This window comes from Harpia harpyja, chromosome 3 (assembly GCF_026419915.1).
Source record: "Harpia harpyja isolate bHarHar1 chromosome 3, bHarHar1 primary haplotype, whole genome shotgun sequence".
Lineage (NCBI taxonomy): Eukaryota > Metazoa > Chordata > Aves > Accipitriformes > Accipitridae > Harpia > Harpia harpyja.
Genome location: NC_068942.1, coordinates 80,645,102 through 80,670,733, shown reverse-complemented (window position 1 = coordinate 80,670,733; position 25,632 = coordinate 80,645,102). Strand labels below are relative to the sequence as shown.

At 48.6% G+C, this 25,632-nt stretch overlaps 1 long non-coding RNA gene across 4 annotated transcripts; it reads right to left on the bottom strand.

Moving 5' to 3' along the window:
- Nucleotides 1-9,158: 9,158 nt before the first annotated feature.
- LOC128140165 (uncharacterized) lies at nucleotides 9,159-25,469 on the bottom strand. 4 transcript variants are annotated; one of them, XR_008234634.1, is made up of 5 exons: nucleotides 23,100-25,469; nucleotides 22,592-22,688; nucleotides 16,626-16,800; nucleotides 13,502-13,650; nucleotides 9,159-13,117 (listed from the first exon to the last, which is right to left on the bottom strand). It is a non-coding gene; the product is annotated as an uncharacterized LOC128140165 (long non-coding RNA). The 4 variants fall into 4 exon arrangements; XR_008234635.1 differs by having other exon boundaries at nucleotides 9,159-13,650; nucleotides 23,100-23,197; nucleotides 23,700-25,469; XR_008234632.1 differs by having other exon boundaries at nucleotides 9,159-13,650.
- Between the last annotated feature and the right edge of the window lie 163 nt (nucleotides 25,470-25,632).

Genomic DNA, 25,632 nt, shown 5'->3' with positions numbered 1-25,632 from the left:
TCCCAGTTACCCATGCCAGAGAGTATTTAAGGAAAGTACGTGGGTGCATGGAGCAGCACGCAGGGAGGAGGACAGCCTCCATCACCGCTGGTCACTGGGGAAAAAACAAGTATTACAGTGGCCACAGTCCTCTGAGGGGCAAGAGAGAGGCAGAATTTTGCTTTAATTGACTCCATCTTCATCCCACCACGCTGCACAGCCACCACCTCATGCCACCTCCTGCCCCGGCGTGGGGACCTGCGGTCTTCAGCAGCATGAAGCACCGGCTACTGCACAGAGCTGTTTTGTTTTAACTGTGGTCCCGGTGGAGGGTTGATGCCACGGCCGTCCCTATGGCAAATCTCTGGGACACCCAACTGCTGCGTCCATCTCAGGTGTCCCCACGGCGAAGGTCCTGCTCTTGGCCACCCACACAGCCTTCACAGCAGAGGCGAATAATCTGCTTTCTTGGGAAGTCAGGCAGGGATGCACAGTCCTTTTTCCCATGCTCCCAACGGCCCCATGCAGCATGGTGAAACAGGGACGGGACGGGCACCCTTCCCACAGGCCATAAATGCCTGCAGCCTCCACGCAGCACCGAAGCATCCTTCTGCACTGTAAATCACTGGGAAACATTAATAAACAGCTCCATCTACTGACATCCTCACCTCCAAAATCCAAAACCCCATAGCAGCTGGGACAAAACATCCAAAGGTGCCCATGCTGCCGACCGCATCCTGCCCGGGCCAAGCAGGGACTAGTTTTCATCCCAGGCACAGCCCAGGTACAACCCGTCACAGCCCCACGGGTCGCTTGCAGGGGAGCAAATCTATCAGAGCAGCTCAGTGCCTCCTCCTGACCCAGGCCTATTAGAATTCCCTTTGAATTTCAATTAATTGATATTAATTAAATCTATTTTCATCTCATTGAGCGAAATGTAGTATCTCTTTAATATTGTATTTCAGCCAAGGAGATGAATATACGTGTGATTAAAAAAAGCTAACAAGCCAAGGAGTTGAAAAGCGGCACCTGAGAATGAGCAGCCTCGTTACACCTGCGTAGCGCTGGGACATAAAAAGACGTAGCCAAGCCTTTGCCACCCAGAAGCCAACCTTTTCTTCAACACCGAGCACTGTGGTCCCTACGCAGCACCCGTTGGAGGACCAGAAATGGCACAACCAACCTCCCTCTCACGTAGCATCTTCCTCCAGGGGCTTTCACGCCTCTGAGAAATGAGGCCAAAATCACAAAACTGCAGCCAGAGGCACCCAGAGACGATGTTTCCTCCCCAAAGCTCATTCAGTAACACAGCACACAGGCAGCTCTCCCTCACCTCCAAAGCAACTGGCCCTTCACCCCCTCATCTTCCCTATGACTTAAGGTTAAAAAAAAAACTAAATAAATCACGTAAAGCAATGCAGACAAAGAGGACAGACAGATTTGGGTTCAGAGCATTTGATTGAATTGCAACAGTGCATTCAGACTGTGCATTTATTTTATAGACCATTTATTTTCACATTTGTCACAGGTCCTTGGGTTACCTTAAAAGCACCCCTAAACCCCCAAGCCCCTTCCCTGCCCCAGGCAGACATAAGGAGGCAGAAGACCTGGCTTTCCTCAGTTTTCTCTATTCTCGAGGGACAAATTCTCCTCTCTCCTCTAGCACAGAGCAGGATTTAGCTGTGTCAGATGCCCTGGAGCATCACGGTGGTCAGTTCACACAGGGATGCTGTGACTCCATACCTGCTTTGCCACCACGTCCATCCTTTGTGGCTTTTTATTTTTCATTGATCAAGCCCAACCCCATCTCTCAGATCCCAAATTTGCAGGCAGGCTCAATGCAGAGGGGAGGGGTTCGGTCACTAAATCCCACTGGCAGCATCCCCAGGACAGGCTTCCATCTCCCAAAACCCTGGGCACCCCCAGGCTCTCTGCTCTCCATCAGCCAAAATTAAAACCATGGCTTCTTTCTTCCACATTGCTGCTACCAAGCAGCAATTGCAAAGCACCCGTGGGAGTAACGAGCTGCGCTCTACGCCACTCTGCCAGGGGGAAAGTGTTATTCACAGCCAACAACAGGATTAACGCTTCAAACCGCTTTTAAATTTGGAAGAAGGGGCTTGCACTTGGGGAGCACAAGTGTGGAGAAGTCGCTCATGTGGAGGAGGAACGACGTGATTCGGATTGAGCATCAGGGCGGCTGCAGCTGCACCTTCCCTGGTGCTGACCCGGGGACGGGAAACACGGGGGTGGGAAATTAAGATTGATGAGGAGTTCATCGACAGGACCACAGGTCACTCACAAAAAAAAAAAAAACCTGTAAAAATCTATCTTTAGGGTAAATAGCAAAGTGGTTGGAATAAAAGTGTCCGAGCGTCCGTCCATCCCTGCGCAACCGCAAGGATATTTGGGTGGCAGCGGCCATGCGGGGACTCGCATTTTTCTCTTGCAAAGGGGTGTGTTTAAAAATCCCAGCCCAATATATAGCTTGACGCAGTTGAATGTACCCTTATAGCTAGTTCTGATTTATTTATTAAAGCATTTGTGGCTTTTCTGAGCAGCTCAGGGGGCCAAACTCCATCCGCCGACAGACGCAGGTCGGGTGATGGCTGCTGCGGAGTGGAAACGGCATCTGCTCAGCTGCACTCGCTCTTTGCAGAAAGGCTTTTGCCCAAAATCTTCAGCCAAACCAAGAAACGCCTGCGGAGCATACGGCAAACACCGTCTGGGGGATTTCCAGACTGTCTTTCCCCACTGTGCTGAGCAGCATAAGCTCTTCAATAGGTCTGTTGACATCCACCACGTCTCCTGCCTCCTCCAGGAACCCCCTTCCTACACAAATGTGGGATTAAGCTAATTCAAAACCCTTTTTAAAAGGTCTAAAACCCTTAGAAAAAGACCCGACTGTGAGCTGCCATCCGAGGAGGTGCTCGACCCTCCCTGGCTGCAGGAGACACCTCGTGTAGGCGCAGTGGGCTCATCGTCCTTGTCACCAACGTCACCGGCGGCGGCTGTGCCGCCAGCCCAGACGCGTTTCCCATTTTGGCTATTTATGGCAGGATAGAGAGAAATGTGTCAGAGCTGTTAAAACCCTGGCAGAAGCATTTTGAGCTAATTATCACCTTATAATGCCTGCCAAAAGACCTGCAGGGACAGTGTTGCGTTAATGCGGGTGAGATATTAAAAGCAGAGGTAAGCAGCTTGGTGTCCCCAATGGGCATCGCTACCCCCCCCAGGGAGCCGGGATCCCCCCTGCTCCTGCCACACATGTGCCACCGCTTCACAAACCTTCACCAAAATATTTGGACCCAGGGAGTTAATCATATGGGGGAAGCACCAGTGTCCCCAAGCTTGAGAGAGAGAGAAAAACAGCTGGAAGAAAGGGAAAGAGGAAAGGTGGGTCCCACGTTACAGCAGAAATCCTCCCAGCGGTGCTGTCGTGAAAACATGCTTTGTACATATTTTCTCAGGTGAGGTGTCAGTGTCTGCACTGAAGCAAAAAAACCCTGAAAGTGTGCAATTTTCCCAACCCACCTTTGCTTGGAGCGGCATGAGGGGCAGGCGACTGATGGAGGATGCTCTTTCTCAAACCAAAAATCCCGTTAAACTGAGATGCCAGGGCTGTATCAAAGCTGCCCAGGTTCCTATCCAGGGCTTAAGTTTAATCCGGGTTTCATCCACACACCAGCAATGAGTAGCAGGAGCTGGGGGGCCGTGCACTGGCACGGGGCTGGTGCACGCCCGAGGACTGCCGGGATACCCGCACCCCATATGGATTTTCAGCCGAGCAGAGATCACAGCAAACACAGAACAAGAAAATGTCCCTTATGCAATTTTGACTCAATTTCACAAACTTAGTTTCATTTACTTGTTAAAGTTTAATACGTTTCTGGGAGATGGGGGGAGGGAGGGAGCTGGCGGCGCTGCTTTAACTCTCCCCATGGCTCAGCTGGCATTTTTTATTTGTGTTTCCACTCTCAACAGATAAATCTGCTTTTATCTCCTTCCTAGTTATCCAACAGCCTAAAAAAATGCAGAGGCAGAAGGAGGGGACAGACATCATGTAGCAAACTCAGTGATGGCAAATTTGCTGCAAGGAAACAGAAAATATCAGCAGGTGATTCTGCATCTTTGCTGAGCATGATTTGTGCATCGCAGGTCACTAGAAATATTAATTAAAGTGAACTTAAAGCCAGCGTTAAGAAACCCTCAAAGGATTTGACCCTCTGTAACACCCAAACATAAGTTTAGGCTACAAAAAGCAATGGAGGCCCCCAGCTCCCAGGGTCGCCACAGAAGAGCCGGGCTCTAACAGCAGAGCCGACGAGCTAAAATGCAGAAAAACAGGGAAAAGATGTACAGCAAAGTGGTAATGGATCTTTTCAGTAAGGGCTGTCATGGACCACCTGAAATTCCCTTTGCCATTTCTATAAATGTCATCCTCAGGAAGATACTTTGGTATAAAGGGATGATTTTTTCTTTTTTTACTTCTGTGTAGAGTTGCTGTTTGTTTGAATGTATAAATAGTCACAGCCTCTGTCAGGGCTCCCGAGACAGCTCAGCTGCCAACGTCTGCTCCCTTGCGAGCGGCATGCCCTGATTTTCTCCGCAACTTGCCCCTTCCCATCCTCCATTCCCCTCTCTGGCCAAAGCGCAACACGTTTCACTGAAAAAGTTTAGCTTTGACCTCTGCCTATATCAGGAGTTATTGCTTTTTGGATCCGAAGGGGCTTTTTAGGGCACAAATCCTACCCGTTGGCAAGGGGGTGCTTGGCGTGCCGGTCCAGGCTGTGAAAGGCTCATCAGGATTAACCGCACGGGGCTGGGGCTTTTCAGCAGGGAGGGTTTAGGGAGCGAGGGAGAGAGCAAGGCAATAAATATCTCTCTAATAGGCACGTCTGCGACGGCAGCAGAGAAACACACTGGAGGCATTTTCTTTTCCCCGAGACGGCAGCCAGAGTTTACCCTGTATGACGAGCCCCTGCAGCCGTTAATGACTGAAAGAGCCACTTCCTATAATTAGATTTTCATAGGTGAAATGAATTTAGGCGGGCTGCGGTGAGTGATTATGAGATTTAATGACGGTCTCTTTCTGTGCCCGCGAGGATGCTCAGGGAAAGCCGCATCCCGGTTATCTTCACCAGAGGTAGGCACGACTTAATTCGATATATTTTACGCGGCGAGGACAATGGACTCCTGGTAGGCTTAATGTACCTACAGCCCCTTACGGGGCACGAGCAGTGAGAGACGGCTGCGATGGGGGAGTAAGATACAACACAGGTAAATCTGCCATCCTGGTGCATAAACACACGTGTCCCCCTGCCACTGCCCAGGCAGGCAATAGCAATTATTTACCTTCATTAATACCAGCTTTATCCCTTGTCCACTTGGGATGCAGGAGGCTGTTTCCTTAGCCCCCATCAACACTCCTGCTCTTAGAAATACCCTTTATTGGAGTAGATTTGGAGTCTTTTCTGCAAACTGCATTTCTCATGGGGCTGTCGGAGCTCCCTGGGAAGCCACACCAGGACCCATCTGGGTTTTCTCCCCCAAAAAGTGTAGGCTGGGTTGGGGCAGTTTTCATCTGTCCGTGGGAAGATGGAGTTGATGGAGCATCATTTTTTTAGTCTCCCTCTATGAGCAACTCTTGGGAAGAAATAAAGCAGGATCACTCCCACTCTGACTCCTTCTGCAGCTGCAAACCTGGTGTTTTATGGATATTGCAGCTTTAATATTCCTTTCAAAACAGGCTGTGGACATAAAAGGCCGGTTTGTCAATCCGCCGATCACCCGGGGCTAAGACGCTAATTCTGCTGCGTTGTTGTAGTTTGCATTGAACAAGCTGGCTTTCCGAGATCAAAAAATCTTCTACATCAGCGCAGGGTTGCAGCCGCAGCCCTCCCCGGTGCCAGCACTCCCCCTGCTTCCCTGGGAGCGGGACAAGAGGGTGACAAACTCAAGGATTTAGCATCCTTAAATACCCTCTTTTTCCTTATTTCTTCTGGAGCTTGTAGTCTCCTTTGCTGGCATCATGTCACCCAGCGTCTCACTACGATAGCGCTATCGGATGTGCCAAACCCCCTTCTGCCAAAATCCATCCTCTGGGTCCGATTCATCCAACGCAGGACAGGAGAGCGGCTCTGCGATGTGGATTTTGACCTGGGGGGTTTTGCATCGCTCGACGCGCCCCTGTGTCTCCCAGCTCCAGCCCAGGGAGCTGTGCCCAGGCTGGCACCACACTGCTCGCATTTGCTGGAAGGACCCTCTCCTGGGAATGCTGTAACGTGCCGGTTGATGCCAGGTTTCCCATGGATTTAGTAGCCCGGAGCTGTTAAACCACCCACCCCACTCCCAGCACAGCACTGCTTTGGGCTCATTTTGTGCTCCCTGGTACCAGCTTCAAGCACAGCTCGGGAGATTTCCAAACTGCCAAGCAGAAAATGAGAAATAATCAACTCTCAGACATAGTAACATACAAAAATTACTGTTTTTTCTTTCAGATCCTATTCGTGCTCCTTCTGTCCCAAGGCCGCCTCCAGTGAGATGCTCCTGAGGTGCTCCCTCGCCTTTCCCCACTCTCCCACCACCTTGTACTTCCCCTGAGTTTCTATCCCAGAGTAACTCTTTCAGGAGGCTGTAAAAAGCAGGTTTACATTAACTAGCTGAAATAGCTGCCCAGACTCCATCTTCCAGCGAATACGGCATTGTAGGGCTCCTGCTGGAAACATAACAAGCGCTTGTGGGGAAGTTCATGTCTGCAGGAGAAGGGGGCTTTAAAGAAAAGAGAGAAATGAAGAAAGAACCTCTCTTTCCTCAGTAGTAGTTGAATTAGACCCCTTCAAACACCGGCGTCAAAGCATGGAAACCAGCACTGAATAACCACAACAATCATCTGCACCTGCCTGCTGACCACTAACTTTTAAGAGAGAGCTATTTAAAAGCAAATTGTTGGATATTCCTTCACTGGCAGCAGCTAGCAGGCATTTAGGTGAAATGGCTGCCCTCCAAGAAAATAGCAAAATAATGACAGAAAAGCAGCCGGCTCTAAATACAACAAAGCACAAGAAGACAAAGTCAAGATGAAAACTGCTCTTACGCTGGGGACGCGGGCTAGGTTCATTGAAGTGATGTATTGCTGTTCCCACCCTTGCCCAGAGCAGCTGCTGAAGCTATAACAGGCCACGTACAAATCTTGCAAGCCATGTCCTAGCAGGACATCTGTAATAACTGGGCTTTTAGATATAGGAGATCCATGAAACGGAGCATCCCAGGCTCTGCAGAGAGCAAAGGGCTCTGTTAATTGACAGCGATGCACAAAACGTGGAGGAGACCCTACCAGGCTGTTTATCCCCAAAAAGTCATGAAGGCAAACAATCAGGTTTCCACTAATCCCAGGGCTGATCCCTGCAGGCATGAGTGTGGCAGAGCACCGGGGCCCTGCCGGAGTTGTCCATCCCCAAAAAGCCTTGAAGAGAAGTTTCCCCATTTGACTGCTGCCATTTTTTTTTGTCAGCATTGGCTGAGCTCATCCCTTGCATAGCTTTGAGTTGCAAAACATTAAAAAACTAGTATTTTCTCTGTTGGTGGTGGCCCTTGCTCTTCTGTGCAGTTTCTCTGACTAATAAGGGCTTTGCACACACTTCATCCTTTGCCACAGAGGAGTGCTATTAAAAGGTCTCTCTCCTCTGCTCAGCCAGATGTCCTCATAAAATGTGGAAATTTAATACCTCTGATGAGCTCCGTTCTTCTGTCAAATAGGATAGGAATCGGCCAGTAAGCTAGAGAATTAAGTAAAACTCAGCAGTTGCATTTGTTTCATTTTCTTAGGAATCCAAGCTAGAAAACCTGGTCCAACCTACTAAAGAGAGAGAAAATGTCTGTCCTCACAGTCGGCTCCCAGACCTGGGAGAACAGGGAGACACCCCAAAGCGTTTTCCATGCACAAACACACTGCCCTGGACACACGTTTCATGGGTGACCAGGTTAAATGGGGCCGAAACACCCAAGAGCATCACGAACCTGTGTGCATGTGTTTGCAATGAGTTTGTGGTTTTGAGCTTATGAATTTTCACATGAACAGTCTTTTTTGGTATTGCAAGGAAATTGCTGGTTTTGCAGAACCAGCATAGACCCACATGGCTTTAACCCACTGGCCAAAGCTCTGCTCTGACATTCACACTTTTACACCATTTGCACTAGAAAATAAATTTATTCCTGTCCTAAACCAGTTGAAAAGAAAGGCATGATCACTGGCAAAGCCCCTCCTGGTCTCTGATGGTCGATAGCACGAGTGCTAAACCAGCCAAAAGAATCTCCACATGAAATACATCACCCAGTTCCTAATTTTGAGGGTTCGGATCCAAAGCCAACCCCAAACCATGGTGTCATGGTTTAACCCCAGCCAGCAACTAAGCACCACGCAGCTGCTCACTCACTCCCCCCACCCAGTGGGATGGGGGAGAGAATTGGAAAAAGGTAAACTTGTGGGTTGAGATAAAGACAGTTTAATAGGACAGAAAGGAAGAAAATAATAATGATGATGATAATAATAATAAAAATTATAGTAATAATAAAAGAATTAGAATATACAAAACAAGTGATGCACAATGCAATTGCTCACCACTCGCTGACTGATGCCCAGTCAGTTCCCGAGCAACGACCCCCCAGGCCAACTCCCCCCAGTTTCTATACTGGACATGACGTCACACGGTATGGAATACCCCTTTGGCCAGTTTGGGTCACTGCCCTGGCTGTGTCCCCTCCCAACTTCTTTTTTCCCTCCAGCCTTCTTGCTGGCTGGGCATGAGAAGCTGAAAAATCCTTGACTTAGTCTAAACACTACTTGGCAACAACTGAAAACATCAGTGTGTTATCAACATTCTTCTCATACTGAACCCAAAACAGAACACTGTACCAGCTACTAGGAAGAGAATTAACTCTATCCCAGCCAAAACCAGGACACATGGCGAGTTTAATGCCAGCTCACAGCCACACTTGGAAGCAGCCCCAATACATCAGCTGTGAAGGAAAGGTGTGATTTTTCCTCTGCCAAAGAACTTTGAACAGAAATAGAGGTAAACAAGTCCTCGGTGAGCACTGAAAACACCTCTGGTTCCAGAAGCATCCAGCTCACAGATGGACCACCTTAAAAAAAGAGCATTACCACTGAGGTATAATGAAAAATGGTGCCGTTTTATTTGGTATATCATGAGCCGCATCTCCCCGCTGTACCCACTGTAACTGGAGTGCCGGCTGTAGCAGGTACAGCCGTATCTGTAAAATCTTCAAACGTTGCCTCCAGGCAAGCAGTTAATCTTCTTTCCCTTTGTTGATAATATTTTTTCTGTAGGTTATATCTGTTAAAATGCAATTTGCACTCCCCAAATCAGAGGACAGGCTTCGTGACAAGGAGAAGCCTTGCGCCGAGACGCTTATGTGCTTTTTCCGTCTCCCAGCCCAGCGACGGCGGCCGCCGGTGCCACGTACTACATCTCTAAACACAATAAAGTTTCATCGTTCATTAGGATGGCTGCAATGAGGCATTGGCGGAGCGATCAAATAATTGTTTCTAAAAGCACAATGTCTTTATGATGCCTTAACGTGATGCTTTAAAGTATTGTTGGGAAATTAATCGCGAGCAGGGGGTAGGGGATTTCAGCCTTGTGAACAGTGTTATGCTATAAATGTTGAAAAAAAACTAGAGAGATCTATAGGGCTGAAGGTGATCAAGAAATTACTGAGCTCATCCACTTCCCCGGCCACAATCAACTTCATCGAATTATTCCCAGGAGATACTTGTCTGACCTGTCTTAAAAACCTTCGGTGACGAAGAGGTCACAGTCTCCCTGGCCATCTACCCCAGGCGCTTCTTTCTTTCTTTTTTTCTTCCGTCAGTACAAATGCATAAATAAAACCAGCACTGCTGAGCAAACTTAAAGACTTAATTCCTGTTTCTACACCCAGTGCAGCATGTGGGTCTTCCACAGGGGCCTGGCACAGGCGACCCACACCCATGAGGGGACTCACCCTGAGCCCTCTTCCCCAGCTCTGCTCCCTGGTCCTTCCCCACCCTACATTTCTGCTGCTGATTGCTCCTGCTGGACGGTGAAACCAGGTGCTGCCCTCGCTGACGGCCATTCTGGTTTTCTCGGACCGTTTTTTTAGGTAGTTTAGTTCCACGTTCATTTTCCAATCTGGTTTCCCTGCACCTCCCAGGCTGATGCCAGCATGGTAGGGCCATCCTCCACCTACGTTGCTTCCAGTGCACCTGGTGACCACTTCCCCCCGTGTCCCTTGGTTTGTGTTTCAGCCTTTCACATTTTGTCACCATTTGTTTTCATCATTCTTTTCTGCTGATTTTTAGTAATCAGGCTTATTGTCTACTTCATATACACCTCTTTTTTGACTAAGACCAATGAAAATTTCTTCGAGGAGTTGCCCGTACTCCTTAGCATCTTCCCCAGAAGGTCCCACCTGCCATTCCCTACAGCCACTCTGCTTTGTCTCTTGGAAATACATCATTTTTAGTTTGGGCTCTTCTTTCTTTCATTCCACAGTGACTTTCAGCCAATTGGCTTTTCATCTTCATCAAACCAACCCTCCCCTTGCAGCTAGGCCAAGTCTAGAAGTTCCGCTTTTCCAATCACTTATTCCACCTTCTATTATACCTATGAAAATAAAAAATTCCAGTTTCTAATCACTTGCAGTTCTTGTATTTCTCAGCTGACATCCTGCCAGATGGGGGTTTGCACCCACTGGACATGAGTTAGTCTGTTAATTGTGTTTCTGCAACACACTAAGACAGAGCAGCTCCTGAACCAGCACATGTCCATCAGCTATATGGATTATGCATAACATGGTAAGAAGAGAACTGAAGCTACTGCTTCTTCAGAAAGAAGAAAAAACCTTAATGGCATGTGATTTGTCATAGGTGATCAGCAACGCAAGTTCATGGCCACCGCTCTAGCGCATTACTAGTTACCATGGCCAAAAGATCACAGCACTGGGGCCACCTCAGTCTGGTTTAGGAGGCACCACCATCTGCTCAAGAGTCTGAGCAGTAAACCCTCTCAGACACATTTGTCTTGGGAGCAGCTCAAAGCAGAGGTACATCTGAGCACGGGTGGATCCCGGAGCCTGTCGTTCACAACCAAGAACAGCTTTCAGTACCACCTTCGTGGAAGAGCTCAATTTTAAAACCAGCAGCCAGGCTTTAAATCCAAGGTATGTCCTTTTGGATTATTGTCATGCTTCAAATACTGCCAGGGAATCTGTGTGTCACACATACCCAACTTCAACATTTAGTTTGGAAGATGGCTTCTGCTCAGCTTGGGTTGTTTTGGACGCTGCGTTTTGGTCAAGGAGCTACGTTGCGTTCTCTTTGCTCGCGATGGGGATGAGACAGCCCAACCATGCAGCCAACACAGACATACATCAGCATCACACGCAAGCCAGCCTTGACATCTCCCTGGAAGGGACAGTGCATCCTACTGACACGAGCTCTCATTTTGGTATTCACAGGAGCCCAGTGTCCATCTCAGGTCCGTCCGTGCTCCTCACAACAGGAGGTATGAAGACTTAAGGTCTCTTTTCCAAGAGAAGACTTAACATCTCTTTCCTGAGAGCCTGCCACCTGAGAGCATGGCAAAAGGAAAAAGCAGCCAGCTCAAGGTCCAACAAAATAACCAGCTAGAGAGACAACTAAGTGAACAACTTTAAGATGTATAAATTATCAGCGCTTGCCCCAGTATAGTTAAAAAAAAAAAAAAAATCAATCTTTATAGTTGGAAAATGACAGTAGCTTATTTAATTTATAACAAAAGCAAAGACAAGAGGAGAATAACATTGAAGATTACACTCACCAAGTGCAATGCTCTCCTGTAATGTAATGAAATGAGTTAAGAGCAAAGTGAATTAGTGCTACAGGCTGACCTCATCCCACTAATCCTGGAGAGCAATAAGAAATGGAAGGTTGCATTCGCCAGCTTGGTTTTCAAGGTCAGAGAGGACCAAAGTGGCCAGTCTCATCTCCCTGTGATTTTAGCATTAAGTGAGCGGCTGGCTGTGATCCTCATAATTTATTCTAACAAGGAGAATTACTCCAGCGCCTTTGGCAGGTGGGTAACTCCTTTGGGAGCAGGGAGAGCATGAGAATGAGGGGCTGCAGGTATGAAGCCAGCCCCCACGCTCAGAGGGAGCATCATCTCTTGGTATTTGGTACTTTGCGCCAAGCAGATTGATAGGACCGCAGCAAGCGGTGGCTCACCCCGGCGCATCCTCGCTGCGTTGCTCTTGGACTGAGCCTGAGGTGGTCACCATCCATCCCGCTCTCGGCTCCTAAACAATTCCTATCTCCCTCTTGTGCCTTTGCTCAGAAAAGTTATGGATGCTTTGAAATGAGATTTGTTTCAAAACTGTATTTCTCATGCCCTGACAAGAACTTACCCCTGAGCGCGCTGCCTATAAAGTTTTGATGGTGGTAATTAGCCACCTGCTGAGCTGGATGTTTCTGCAGGTAAGATCATCCTCCGCAGGGAGAGACAGCTCGAGACCCTCATACGAGACACCAGCCGATGAAGTGTTTCGCAGATTTATGTACTCTGGCTGCAGCTCCAGCTCTGGCTCGGGGGCTGAATTTCACGGAGTGCAGAAGGCACCGATCCACCACCCCGCCGGGGGACGAGCAGGCACCAGTTACACCCAGAGAGCTGCTCCCACCGCACACGGCACCGTGAAATTGCCCCATAATCAGGAGCTAAAGGCAGACAGAAGATGGGGGTCTGGCAGGAGGGTTTGTTCAGGGGAGGGTGCTGCTGGAGCATACGTGGTCTTCTGCATTATCCAACAGGCAGAGAAGAAAGGTGCATGAGGACGGACACCGCAGCTCGTTTGGGGACTGATAAATTTACGGGATCAGACTGCCATCGGCTTTTGTGGAGCCGGTGTCAGAGCAGCTTTCTTGCAGAGAAAGACTGAAGTACATGGTGTTATCTCTCTGGGAAGATGGACACCTGGGCCTGGAAGCTGAGTTGCAGAAAACAGAGCAAATGCAGCATTTCTTTCTGTGATGATCACGGAGGATCAATCCTTCTCTGATTTTCATGACGGTCACTATTGATCTCATTGAGTTATGCCTGTGCTATGATTGAAGAGGAAGGGAAAAGGGGGACATCATTTCAAAGTCACTGAGAACACTGCTTTTGAGAGGCAAAATCACCAGACCCACTGAACAGAGCCATGTCTCTGTATGCAATAGGGTGAGGTCCAAAATAGGAAAAGGCAGGATAAATCACCAATGGATATTGTCCCATTTACAGCTGGGAGGGATCAGGCACAGATGACTCTATGCGGTGCTGTATGAGGAATAAAACTACTGCAAACAACAAGGGAAGCTGCAGATGTACCTGCAGGAGCTCAGTGCCTGCAAAGCAGCAAGCCTTATCCAGCTGGTGTTTAAGCACCCGGGTTTTCACTTGTACTCACGGTTCCTTAGTTTGCATGTGCAAAAGCAGTGATGACCTACCTCAAGGAGCACCCATATCATCTTGCAGATGTGATGTTGTCAGAAATGGCAGAAAGCAAGCATTTCCAGCTGTCGTTCAACCTCTGTTTCTGAGCACTCTCCATTCATCCCATAGATTCAGAGAAATGCCCACCATTCAGCTGATGTCACTGCAAAAACCCAATGGGAGCAAAGTCTAGGACGAGCGTTCTTGCAAGACAGGAGCATCTCACTCTCAGAGCTTGCATCTGAGAGACTTTTACAGAGGATGCAGGGTCAGATTTGAGCAGGATCCTTGCCACAGCTCCCAGCATGCCGCCCCAAAGAAAGGCTACCAAAGTCCTTGGATCCAGCTGCAGGCACTGGGCTTGGGGACCCTTGAGTAGGAAACGCGGCTTCAGTGCAGCTAAGCTTTAACTGCGAAACTCATTATGTGCAGGAGCCTAGAGTCCTGGGTAGCCATCACATTAAATATGAAGTGCAAATAAATTTTACTACCAGGGGTTTTGCTTGGTTTGGGTGAGTACTCGAGCCTATATACCTTTCGGAAACTTCTTAAATCCCCAGATCTCCGCGGCTAATCCTACGAGATCACCAACATGACTTTTCCAAGCCTGAGACAACGGAAATTTTTAATGCCTGAACATGCCTGGAGAAATTTGGAGGATTCACTGGGAAGCCTCACAAGGAGCTCAACTAATCTGTACCCATCTCCTTTCAGCAGGTCCAAAAGACGTGGAGATTTGCAATAAGACCTCCTGGCATATTTGCAACATTGCAAGAGTTCAGGCCATGGAAGGAGGTTCATTTGGCATTGCTGCTTTGCGCGTGTACCTCCCAGACCACAGGGAAACGTCCAGAGATGTCTTGTGTTGAAAAGACCAAGGGCAATGCAATGTCAAACCGCACTGGGCAAAGCATGGCATGCATCCTGGCCAGAGGCAAGGCAGAGAAGTGCAGATGCAATTTTCCCCTAAAAGAAAAGGTTTTGAGCCTGAGCTTCACCCTACAACACAACCGCCTTGTGCAGACAAGCAGAAAGCGGAGTTTGGAAAACTCCTGGGGGAGCATCAGCCAGGTGGGAGGCAGCTCCACCAACACCACCCTGCACAGCCATTTTAAGGCATTTTCCATCAGAATGACAATTAATGCAGGAGTAAGGGGAGGAAGCAACCTGGTGGGCCAGCACGCTGCCAACGTGGCTTTTAACATGCTCAGTCCCGGCTGGGCTGGGCTGGCCCTGGAGGCACACAGCCAGGCTTTTTCCCCAAAACTACCTTTTTTCCAAGGCCGATGTTCACTATCTGTCCAGGAGGCTCCGACCTTTGGCAGCGTGTGATTTCAGGCTGCAGCTCTAGAAATGTCACTGCTGCTTCTCATTTACGTGTTTCTATTAATCATTTTCTCCCTTCACATGCAGCCTAATCAATGGGGACAAGTGCACAGTCCCTCTAACTGATTCCTGTTATTCCTCATTACGCCCTTTGTTCCAACCCTCTGCTTCCCCATCTGGCATTAAACCCTGAGACCCCCATCCAAGCTGTCCTTCGACTGTCTCTGTAGGGACAACTATGCTTTAGTTGTGTAATCAATTAGCCAGGAACCGGACCACTGGCTCAGATACCTTCTTAGAGCAGCCTTAATTTTGATTAATATCTCTTCATGACTTTAAAACCATATAGGCATGATTCCCTATCCAGCCATGCTTGTTAAAATCATAAATCAAGCTATTCCATTCCCTCCAGACGCACGGAGACCTTTCCAGTTGCAGCCATCTAGCTACCTCCGCTGCAGAGCATTATTTACTGGGTTTGCTTCATCACTCTGCACAGAAGAAATCTACTCACCGAAGCCGAAAAAGCCAGAAATATGTGTTTATTTTAAAGTAATTAAAAGTTACCTCCCGTGGACAGTACCAAACGGTTCTATCCATGCTGAAGAGGCTGGGAGCAAATGCTTTGCTGGTCACCCGGAGGGTCACCCCAGCCACTGTCACCAGGAGATTTTGCCTGTCATCACGTCCTTAGCACTTGCCTAGAGGGGAGGTGGAAGAAAAATACACACACATGCATGTCTTCATATGCCTATATATAAAAAAGATGTCTTAGCCATTTTAGGTCCTCAAAAGCCATGTGTCGCAGCTCAAGGTCCCATTTCAGAGCCCCAAACCAGCCCATTTTATGTCTTCTCGATGCTCAGAGCCCTTCCCATCCCAATTACAGCCCATCCACTCAGCCCTCTGGGAGAAAAACACCAAAGAAATAATGTTTGCTTTTACATTTTCTGTCTTTTATCCCGTTTTCTGTCACCCTAGCCCAAGGCGCAGGTTTGGGATCTGGTCCTCACAGTGCAATCCAGGGCACTGTCACTGGTAAAGGGGGAAAGTAAATGGGGAACCCCAAGTGCGGCCACACTACAAGAGTGCTCTGCGGGGCTTTCAGACCCGCAGTCCTCCAGGAGGAGAAGGGACACTTTTTAAGGCAGAAAACTGCAAGTGGGAGAGACATGTCATCTTTTTGATATATATTTTTAAATATGACGCTGGCAGGGATAAGATAAAATGATGCTGCTCTGTAATAAAAGATTCAAGGGTTATTTGTCAGTTCTCCATTCCTTACCCCAGAAACTGAGTTTTCAGCCAACACTTTGATCAGTCCTCAAGCCAGAAAAGGTAATTTTTTTGTTTTGCAGCAGGACGGACATCCGCAGCCTGAGCCACCCCTCCAGGGAGGGAGGCATTGCTGCATCCCTTTCACCCACCCCCTTGGTACTTTTGGGACAACCTCTCTGCAAACAAGACTACTCACTTAAACTATCTTCTCCCCTGGGTTGCAAAGGTATAACTATCAAAGGTATAAATATCAAATTGCAAAGACACATCAGGGCTGGTGTGGGTGCAGCAGGCACCATGGCCAAGTTTTAGGGCAGGCATGGATGGATGGGGGATTTGGGCTGAAGACTGAGGATGACCCCAAAATATCCCAAGGAGGACGGGGGACAGAGCAAGGTGCTGATTTCAGTTTTTAAGCTCATATCCATCCGGCAATCTGGTTTATAGCCCAGCTGCAGCAGCTGTGCCGGGGGGCTGGTGAAAAGCAGCATGCCCCAGAGGGACCCGAAGGCAAACTGAGATGGGAGGTTTCACCCGGACCACGATGTTGGAGCAGGTGCCTGCAGGTGGAAAAAGACCCAAAGCACCAGCAAAGCATCCTCCAGTTGTCCTCCAGGGAGGGAAAGTCTCTCCAGCACAGGGATGGTAAAAGGCACAGCCAGAGGGAAAGTCTGCTGAGGCTCCTCCAGAGAGGACTATGTCTGGGCAGCTGAAAGAAAAAACATTGCAAACCCACCTGACAGCCACATTTCAGTCTGGCTTCGGAGGAATACAATGGGTTTAACCATCATCTGAGAACAAAGAGCCTCTCTGAGCCTCTCGCCAGCTACAAGCAACCCAGCAGAAGGCGCCTGAAGGTTCATATGAGTAACGGTCCATTTTTGCACCATCCCCAGGAGGATCCCACATCCCAAGTCTGATTAAAACAAATCCCTGTGTTTTTTGCCACAGCAGAAGGGACACACGGGACCAGCTACCCAGCAGCACAGATGGGACTTTGTGAGCCACATAAAACCCTGTGCCGATAAGACTCTTCTGCAGTCATTCATTTTAAATGCCAGAATATGCTTCGGGAGCTCTGACATTTGGGGAATAAAAGCAAGCGGTGACCAACTCCCCTCTCTTCATTAGCTCCTGTAATTGCCGTTACGGGCAGAAGGAAGCACGGTCATCGTGCAGGGACCAGACCCTGCAAACGCTGGGTGAGACAAGGTCCATTTGGGATCGGTTCAGTGGCTGATGGGTGCAGAACCTGATCCTGCTCTCCATCCCCTCCAGCAACAGCAACCCCTCACTTCTCCCCTGGGAAGTCCTGCCTGCGGCATGCTAACGTATATATTACAAAACTCCCCATTCTGCTCTCAGATAATAATACGTGAATGTGCTTCACTGCATTCATCACTGCTATTGAATACGGCTTTATGCCTAGTAATTAGTTAAAGCAGAGGAACCATTGAACATGCCCTGCACCGCTCTGTTTTAGCTGGTGTCTCAGCAAGCATCACCTCGCTGCGGAGGGATAATTGATCATTGCAAGTGGAAGCCAAATCTTCAGCCATGTGTTTGCACTAATCATCCAAGGTGGACTTCAAATCCGACCACCAGCTAAAAGAGGAGGGACATATTTCTGGATGTGCGTGATCCTAAAATACCATCTCCCTTCCTGCTACTAAATCTGCTTCTATCAGAGGAAACGTATTGATTAGCCATAGCTTTATGTATTACCTTGCATAGGGGGAACATCAGCATCTGCTCATGATCATTCAAGTCCAACCCAAACGCTCCCAAAAAATGTGGCAAAGTCCCATATCCCTACAAAATTCATCATAAGCTCTATGAGTGATGCACAGTCAGACCTGAAAATATTTGCCTGAGAATTTCCAGCCTGGTGGGACCCACTTTGTCCCACAAAGTCTTTCGAAGGGTGAGCCATTGGAGCCCAAATCCCGTGAGCCCAGCACAGCCCCGAGCCCCCGAGCGCAGTCCCACTGCATGCTGGGATGAATGCCTGGAAGAACCGAGCCGGGCATCGATTTTGTGCCACCGGCTGCTGTGACACCTTACATCAAACACTGGGAAAGAGCAGGGGAAACATAACCGAGTTTTACAGCTCGTGCAAGCACACCGGTGTTGCAGACAAGATGCCATAAACACGGGGCATAACTCCGGAGGATTTTCTGCTCTTCTAAGTCACAGACCATTTATTTGCCAGGGTTTGTATAGTGCTTACCCAGGGTATATGCAATCAAAGCGGTGATAAACAATGCCTGCACACACACAAAAAAGTATATATCTGTGTTCCTAGATCTTCAAGAAAATCAGCTAACCAAAAGTGGTTCTGAGCAAAGCTAAGCCCCCAGGCAGGGGCTGGCTACTGGGTTTCACCTGCTGTTCTGAGCAAGGTAACCTTTTTCCTATCATTGCAGGGGACTTAACGGAGAAGCAAAAAGTAATTAAGCCATCAGAAGGCACTGCAGACACATTAGGATCCCAGGTGTTTGGTTAGGAGGGGATTTCTACAGCATATGTGAAATCCTAGTTGAAATTCTCAGGTTTTCTGTACGAAATCCCAATTCCACAGTTACTGCAGGCACGGGAGGAGGAGGATGGAGAAGAGCAAGGCAGAGCATGGCAAGGAGAGTGTGCTGAATAAGCAAAGCCCCCACTGCAAAGCGTGAAGCTTTAACCGGAGGCAGGACTTCAGCTACACTCTTTGTCGGATCGCATCCAAGAAATCCCCGGCTTTGGCACCGATTTCCCCTTGCAGAGCTCACCTATGAGCCCCTCCGGGCAGAGGGCTGGGGGAAGCATCACACCAGTGGTTTTGGAGCTGTTTTTGTTCACCAACGCAAGCAGGAGCTGTCGGTGCAGCAAAAAGGGCCCCTCGCTCCCACGTGCCTTTACTCTGATGAAATACTAACTTTAAGCCACCATCACCGCCTGACAAGCCTCTTTCGATCTGGTGCCAGAAGAAAATGATAAAAATCCGCAGGCTGCAAAGGCAGAGACTCAGCATTGCTGTGGGATAAAGCTGGACAGCTGAAGCTGCAGAGAGGGAGAGGACGGCAGCATCACCCTCTCAAGTGATGCGAGATAAGGAGTAACTCGTTTTGTATCCCGCAAGTAATTAAATCATTCAGTCCTGCTCAGCAACATGGGTATCAGCATTCGGCTTTCAACCCCTCTCTGTCCAGAGCCTGTCACCACCCTGGGGTGGCCGTGTCCTGGGGACCCCTGGCTGGGGTGGGACAGGCGCCCACGCTGGCACCCCTCAGTATTTCAGCTCCCCTTTCTGCTCCCCACAAAGCCTTCTTTTGATTTTAATTTTATCCCCCTCCAAAAAAAAAAAAAAAAAAATCACAGACCTGACCTCGATGCAACTCCTCTGCAAATGCAGCAGACCTGATATCTATCCCTGCCACCACCTACCTCCCCTGCTGCTCAAAAAAAGCAAGGATAAACACAGCACATATCCCAAAACAGCCCCAGTAGGTCCCAACAAGAGCTCACCTGCAAAATCACAGGCACACAGATACACGTGCAAGTGCAGAGCGATGCTCTGCCTCTGGGCGATTTTCAGCCACCGTGGGATTAATGGCACAACGTGCCGCTGTGGCTCGCCTGCCGACCCCGATGCCGCCTGTCCCACGGGAAGCATGCACGGAAAACGTGCAGGTTTCCCTTCAAGGCATATAAAATCACCTGCTTCGCAAGCTGCAAATACAATGGGCTCCCTCGGAGCATAAATACATTTTCCAAACTCTCACGCTTCCAGACTCTTCCTAATTCCAAGAGTCTCCTGGACTCCACTATCAACAACGAGGCAGCGACCTGGAGCTTGCTCAGCACGATATTATTTAAGACTTAACGCTGAGCATTTGGTGCAATAAATTGCTATTCTAACTGATCTGACCTCGTAAAACCAAGCTATTTGAGAACAGCAGCAGTCCTGTTGCAAGTCTAGTTGGCACTCTGAGCACAGAATCATCACAGAATCCTAGAATGGTTTGGGTTGGAAGGGACCTTAAAGATCATCTAGTTCCAACCCCCCTGCCATGGGCAGGGACACCTTCCACTAGACCAGGTTGCCCAAAGCCCCATCCAACCTGGCCTTGAACTCTTCCAGGGATGGGGCATCCACAGCTTCTCTGGGCAATCGGTGCCACTAGAGGGTATAAATATACAGAGGCTATTTGAGCTGAAATTATAATAAAATATTATACATTGCTCAGCAAGCTGATGTGTAGAATACAGTGGAAATCCTGCTAACAGGGAAGACATCAATTTGATTTTTAAGTTTGTTTAAAGCAGTTTTAACACTAAACAAGTAAACATTTATAACTGAATAAATAGTTTTCAGTTTAGTCAAGGAGCATTCAGTAGATGTTGGCATAAATATTCAGTTATGGAAATTATTTGATTGAAATAGATTTTTACATGCCATAAATAAACATTGTTTGCGATGAACACACACTCCCAACAAGCGGCACGAATTAGACAGCCACTGATGCCTAATGCCAGTCTTTGAAAATGTTTTATTTAGAAGCACTTCTGCTCACCACACAGCCAGCCAAATCCCATCTGCCTGGGGTTTCCTAGATGTTAATCTCACCACGTTATTAAACACTCGGAGCAGAAGCGTGGCTGCACGGGCAGCACGGCAGGTACTGCACCCCCGTGCCTGGGGGGGCTCATCCAGACTCTGGGATGGGTCAGGTTTAGCAGAGGACTGTGCCAAAGGAGCAAACAAAATTGTAAACCAGGAGCCTGCGATACGTGAGCATCGCTGCGGAGCCAGCCTGTTTGGTGTTGGCCACCTGCAGAAATCAGGGGCGAGAAATCTGCGTGTTTTACCAAAATCCGCTGTGGCTTCAGTGCTAGCAGAGCGACGGCTGGATGCAGGCGCAGGAGCGATGCTCTCCCCCAAGCAGAGAGCGTCGTCCTAGCACTCATTATAGCTTTTAGCCACATGAAGTGACACATAGATGCGAGTTAGACTTTTCTAAGATATATTTATGAATAAATGCCCTCAAGTTCAGGAGTATTTGTGGTGCCATCCCAGATGGGGATAGCTCTGCACAGCCTTGTAAAGAAGCAGATGAGCTCAGCATTAAGTTGGAGAAATTCAGGGATGACCTGACCAGGGATAAACAGCACTTTCCTGGTTTGGGTATGTTTTAAGCTTTCTCTCCAAAATGACAGCATGTGCAGGACCAGAGGCTGGCAGTGAAACTGTGCCCAAAGCTGGGAGGGGGGGGGGGGGGAACAAAAAAACAAACACGGAAAGGGAAGGCAAGAACTGCGATTCTGGAATTTCGGTTCTGATGTCACACCTGTGACACCACCACAGTCACACAGGACCCGAGCAGGAGCGAGGAGAGGGGCAGAGCCGTGGGCTGTGCCCCAATCCTGCCGTCCAGCACTGGTGCAGTAGCAAGAATCCAAAACACAGAGATTTCTCAAAAGAAAGCAAGCACGGGGCACCCGCAGGACAAACGCCCTGCATGCTACGGCTTACCAAGAAAAGCTGCGTATTTTTGGACACAGCCACTCAAGCACACCACGCTGCAGGACTGTGTCTCACCCAAGCCATCAAGACGACAGCGAAAATGCGGGCGGACTGTGCCATCTAGCTTCTACACTCAGACACAGGCTGCTACGCCGTTTTCTTGCACGTACTGCTCAGACCTACACGCTGAAGCCGCACGTGTCCAGGAATGGCAAAAAAAAACCCCGTACCTTTGGAGTTGGAAATCTGTACCCTGCCACAAGCCTCTTCCCAGCACGGAGCGCGGGGTAGGCGGATGGAGAGTCTGGGTAAGACGTTGCCCAGAGTCAGTCTTGGAGAAAACCTGCCCGGCATTAGACCTGAGCATCACCAAGTGCCATCACCGGTGATCTGCAGAGCCGGCGTGGGGTGACCCACCGGCGTATCACAGAGGAACACATCCACAACACCTTCACAAGGGCAGTAACTGGATCTCATCCCACATCTGGACCAGACACCCCTTGCATCTCTCCTGGTTGACCCTCGTGCCACCTGACCGACGGTCTGGCAGACACGAGAGCCCGGGGCACTCGGAAAGCTGCATTTGGAGCAGCAGCTCCTACCCTGTGCCTGCTCGAAGCAACCACTGCCAAACGCCCTGTTTCTCTGCAAAACTCCCAGGTCCCTTTCCCTCAGCTTGAGGCTGGAGCGATGAACAGCTTTAAGCTCGGTGTACTCTGCTCCGAGCATCGCCTGCAGCTGACATGTTGGAGCAGCCTCCAAGCCGCCCCAGGTAGAGCTTGCTCCTTGCAGGAATTCAGTAATGTCAATATTGGGAATATCCACATCCCTGGACAAGCTGCTGTCCCTGCTTCAACACATCTCACGGTGCAGAAATCGTTATCCCAGTTTCACAACTGGGGAACTGAACCCCGTGGCAGCTTGCAGAAGGGCAAGGAGCCAGGTCCTGATCCAGGTGATGGGGATCCACCTTGCTGAGCCTGGCACTCACCTTGAGATGCTGCAAGTAGGAAAACAGCCTGAAGATCATCCCCAGCCTGGTCCCACAAGCCACCTGCTGCCATAAACCAGCAAGTCAAAGTCCAGCTCTGCACGCAAAAGGGTCATCATGAGACACAAGCTTTCACAGGACCCATGCTGTCACAGCTTATCTGAAGGAACTACACTTTTTTCCTATCTGAGCATGTCAGACAGCTTCATTTTTCTAGTCTCAGGATGAGTTTAAAAGCCAGTGTTTTACCCAAAGCCTTGCAAATTCCTCCTGGAGCCTCTGACAACCGTAGATTTTATCTGGTGCATAATCCAATGCAATTTAGTGTTTTATCAACAGCCCAAATCCCCTATAAACTCTATTAGCAATTAGAGGTTCATCTCTCTGAAAGCTAAGGCATCGCTATCTTTTACTTGGCTCCAGGTAGGCAACGTTATTTCCCTACAGGAAAACACGTATTAGTTGTTCGCTATTAATGCAAAGTCCTTTAAGAGTATTTTGATCTTACCTGTTCTTTAGGGGAATCAGCAGCTCTTTATAAATCACTTTGCTTCCAAATAAGTTTGAGCTTCGCATCTGTGCACCTTCAGAATCTGTAACCATCAGCTTTAGGAAGAAACAAAATGCAATTTTCACAATGAGCTCAGGAAATTCAAGGCTTTGGCACCTCATCTTCATTGTATATTGGGCAATAAATATCCAGTTAAGGCAGCAATAAGGTAAAAAGGCATTACAGTTTGTACTACACCACCTTCCCACTAGCCTTAAAAGATGGGAAGAATAGAATAAAAGGAAGGCAAGAACATCTAAAGCATTTACAAAATTACAAGGTGACGATTCAGGTATTTTAATGCGTACAAAGTAATTTAAAAACTTATTTTAGCTTTGTTTTCAAGTAGGAAGATGCTTTTCAATTGCTATCCCTAGCTATTTGGTACAGACGGGGGTGGGGGGGTTTATTGTTCTTGTTTTGCATCACATAGATAACGTGCTCTGTCACTTAGCTCTTGGGACCAGATCCTCAGCTGCTTTAGAGCAGCACAGTTCACTGCCCTGCAACAGCAGCCACACAGGGAAGAGAAAGAAGGTGCCCCCAAAGCCATTTTACCATCAGAAAGGAGCTTTTCTCAGGAAAGAGGGACAGATACCCACAACTCCCCACCAGACTTGAATGTCTCTTTGCAGCTCCAAGTGTCCAAATAATTCTGATACTGCTGCCATTTGCAAAGCTCTCAGGCTGGTACCCAGCATGGGGGCACCCTCCCGTCACCAACACGTTGATGGGGACAGAAAACATTTCCCTCCGGGAAGCACCATGAGCACAGCTGCGCACCTCTAATAGGTAGCAGGAGGCAAGTTGAACACAGCTCTGCGCAGAGTCCAGCAGTACAAATTGCAAAAAACCTCCCTTCCCATTTTGCATCTTTGCTGATTTTGTGTTTAACTGAAATTTTACACTGCGGTCAGTTATTATGAGGTATATAAAAAAAGAGCGTGGAGTAAAAATTAGAAGCATCTTTCATAGCAAGAAGAGGCATGACTGGTTATCAGGTTAGGCGTTGGCAATCGCAGCAACCTGCCATCTTTTAACACAAACCCTTGGTGCAAGTCATCTGATTTCTCCCTGGTGTCAGGGTGCTGCCCCAGACAGCACAGCTCAGCACACAGAAGGAATTTGCTTCTCTGGACACAGCAGCCAGGTTATTAACGCACTTGCAACTGCTCCCCGGCGCAGGCAGAGGCACTGCACAATTGCAGGGTGTGCATCACACCCTCCTTGCCAGAGGAGAAGCTGAAATCTCTCAAATACAAAGCTGGCATCACATCCACTCCTTGAATTTCATGCTTCTGCCCAGTTATCCTCGACCATAGAGCCCAAGCAACAGCTTAACCGAGTGCTACCAGCTCCTCCGCCTCGGCAGCTCCCCAGCAGCGTTCACGGCGATTCTCACCAGCTGCTGAGAAACCAGCTTTTGCACCACAGCTCCCCAGTCTCTGCTGGGGATCGGGAGCAGCCAGCAGCAAAGCTGACCTGTTTACTCGCTTTCTTGAAAAAGAACGAATCAGATTGTAACATGGGTTAAAATAATGCTTAAGAACAAAAGACTTACTCTTCCCCCATGAGAGTCCACCTAACATAAGAAATTCAGTAACTGGTTAGAAAGGCAATTAGTGCTTTCTGGTTTTTCAGAATCACACTGACGCCAAACAAACGAACCCCATAGGATTCAACTCTGTGTATCAGCAGAAACTGGGGGGGGGGGGGAAAAAATCACCAGAGGAACTAAATATTTATTTCTTTTGTGTAGAAGCTCACCTTTACACTGAAGTTTCCAGCGATTTAACCATTTCTCATTCAAAGAGAATAACAGGACCAACAGCGTCCTCCAGCTGCAGCAAGGCTGACCCTTCCCCAGACCAGCACCAAACCTGGATCAGCACCAGCCAGAGTTCCCCAAGCGACCCCAAATCTGCATCCCTGTGTGCCACGCAGGGCTGCCTTTGCTCGCAGGAGCTGCCAAAAAGAACTGTTTGCTCACCGTCATCCTCCCAGGCTACAGCAGGCATGCCACAGCTGGTCAGCACTTCCACGCATGATGGTCTTGCATGACATTTTGAGAACTGGTGCATTACCAGAATGTAGAAACCCTTGCAGAAGTCTCCTCAGTCTAATATTGCCTCAAGGCAAAGGGAAGATGGAAATCCTCTGAGCAAAACAGCGCCATACAGTTACCTTTTAATTTTTGTATCAGGCTTTATTAATTTATCTTATTTAGCGTCCCAGGATTAGCTGTCCTTTCCCTGGAGCTAGCTGTGGGTTTTGCCACCTTGAAATGAAGCCCTGGCAGCAGCTCTTAGGACAATAATAGCACATTTTCCCCCCAATGTAGGTATTAACACAGCTAGCTGCTTTAACTCACATTTTCACATTTGTTTTGTGTTATTTAGCAAGTATTTTTCCAAGTTTCATTAGTTTCAGATAATTCCTAAACCACGGTCGCCAACTGATCACAGCAGCACGCAGCTCAGCACAAGTTTAC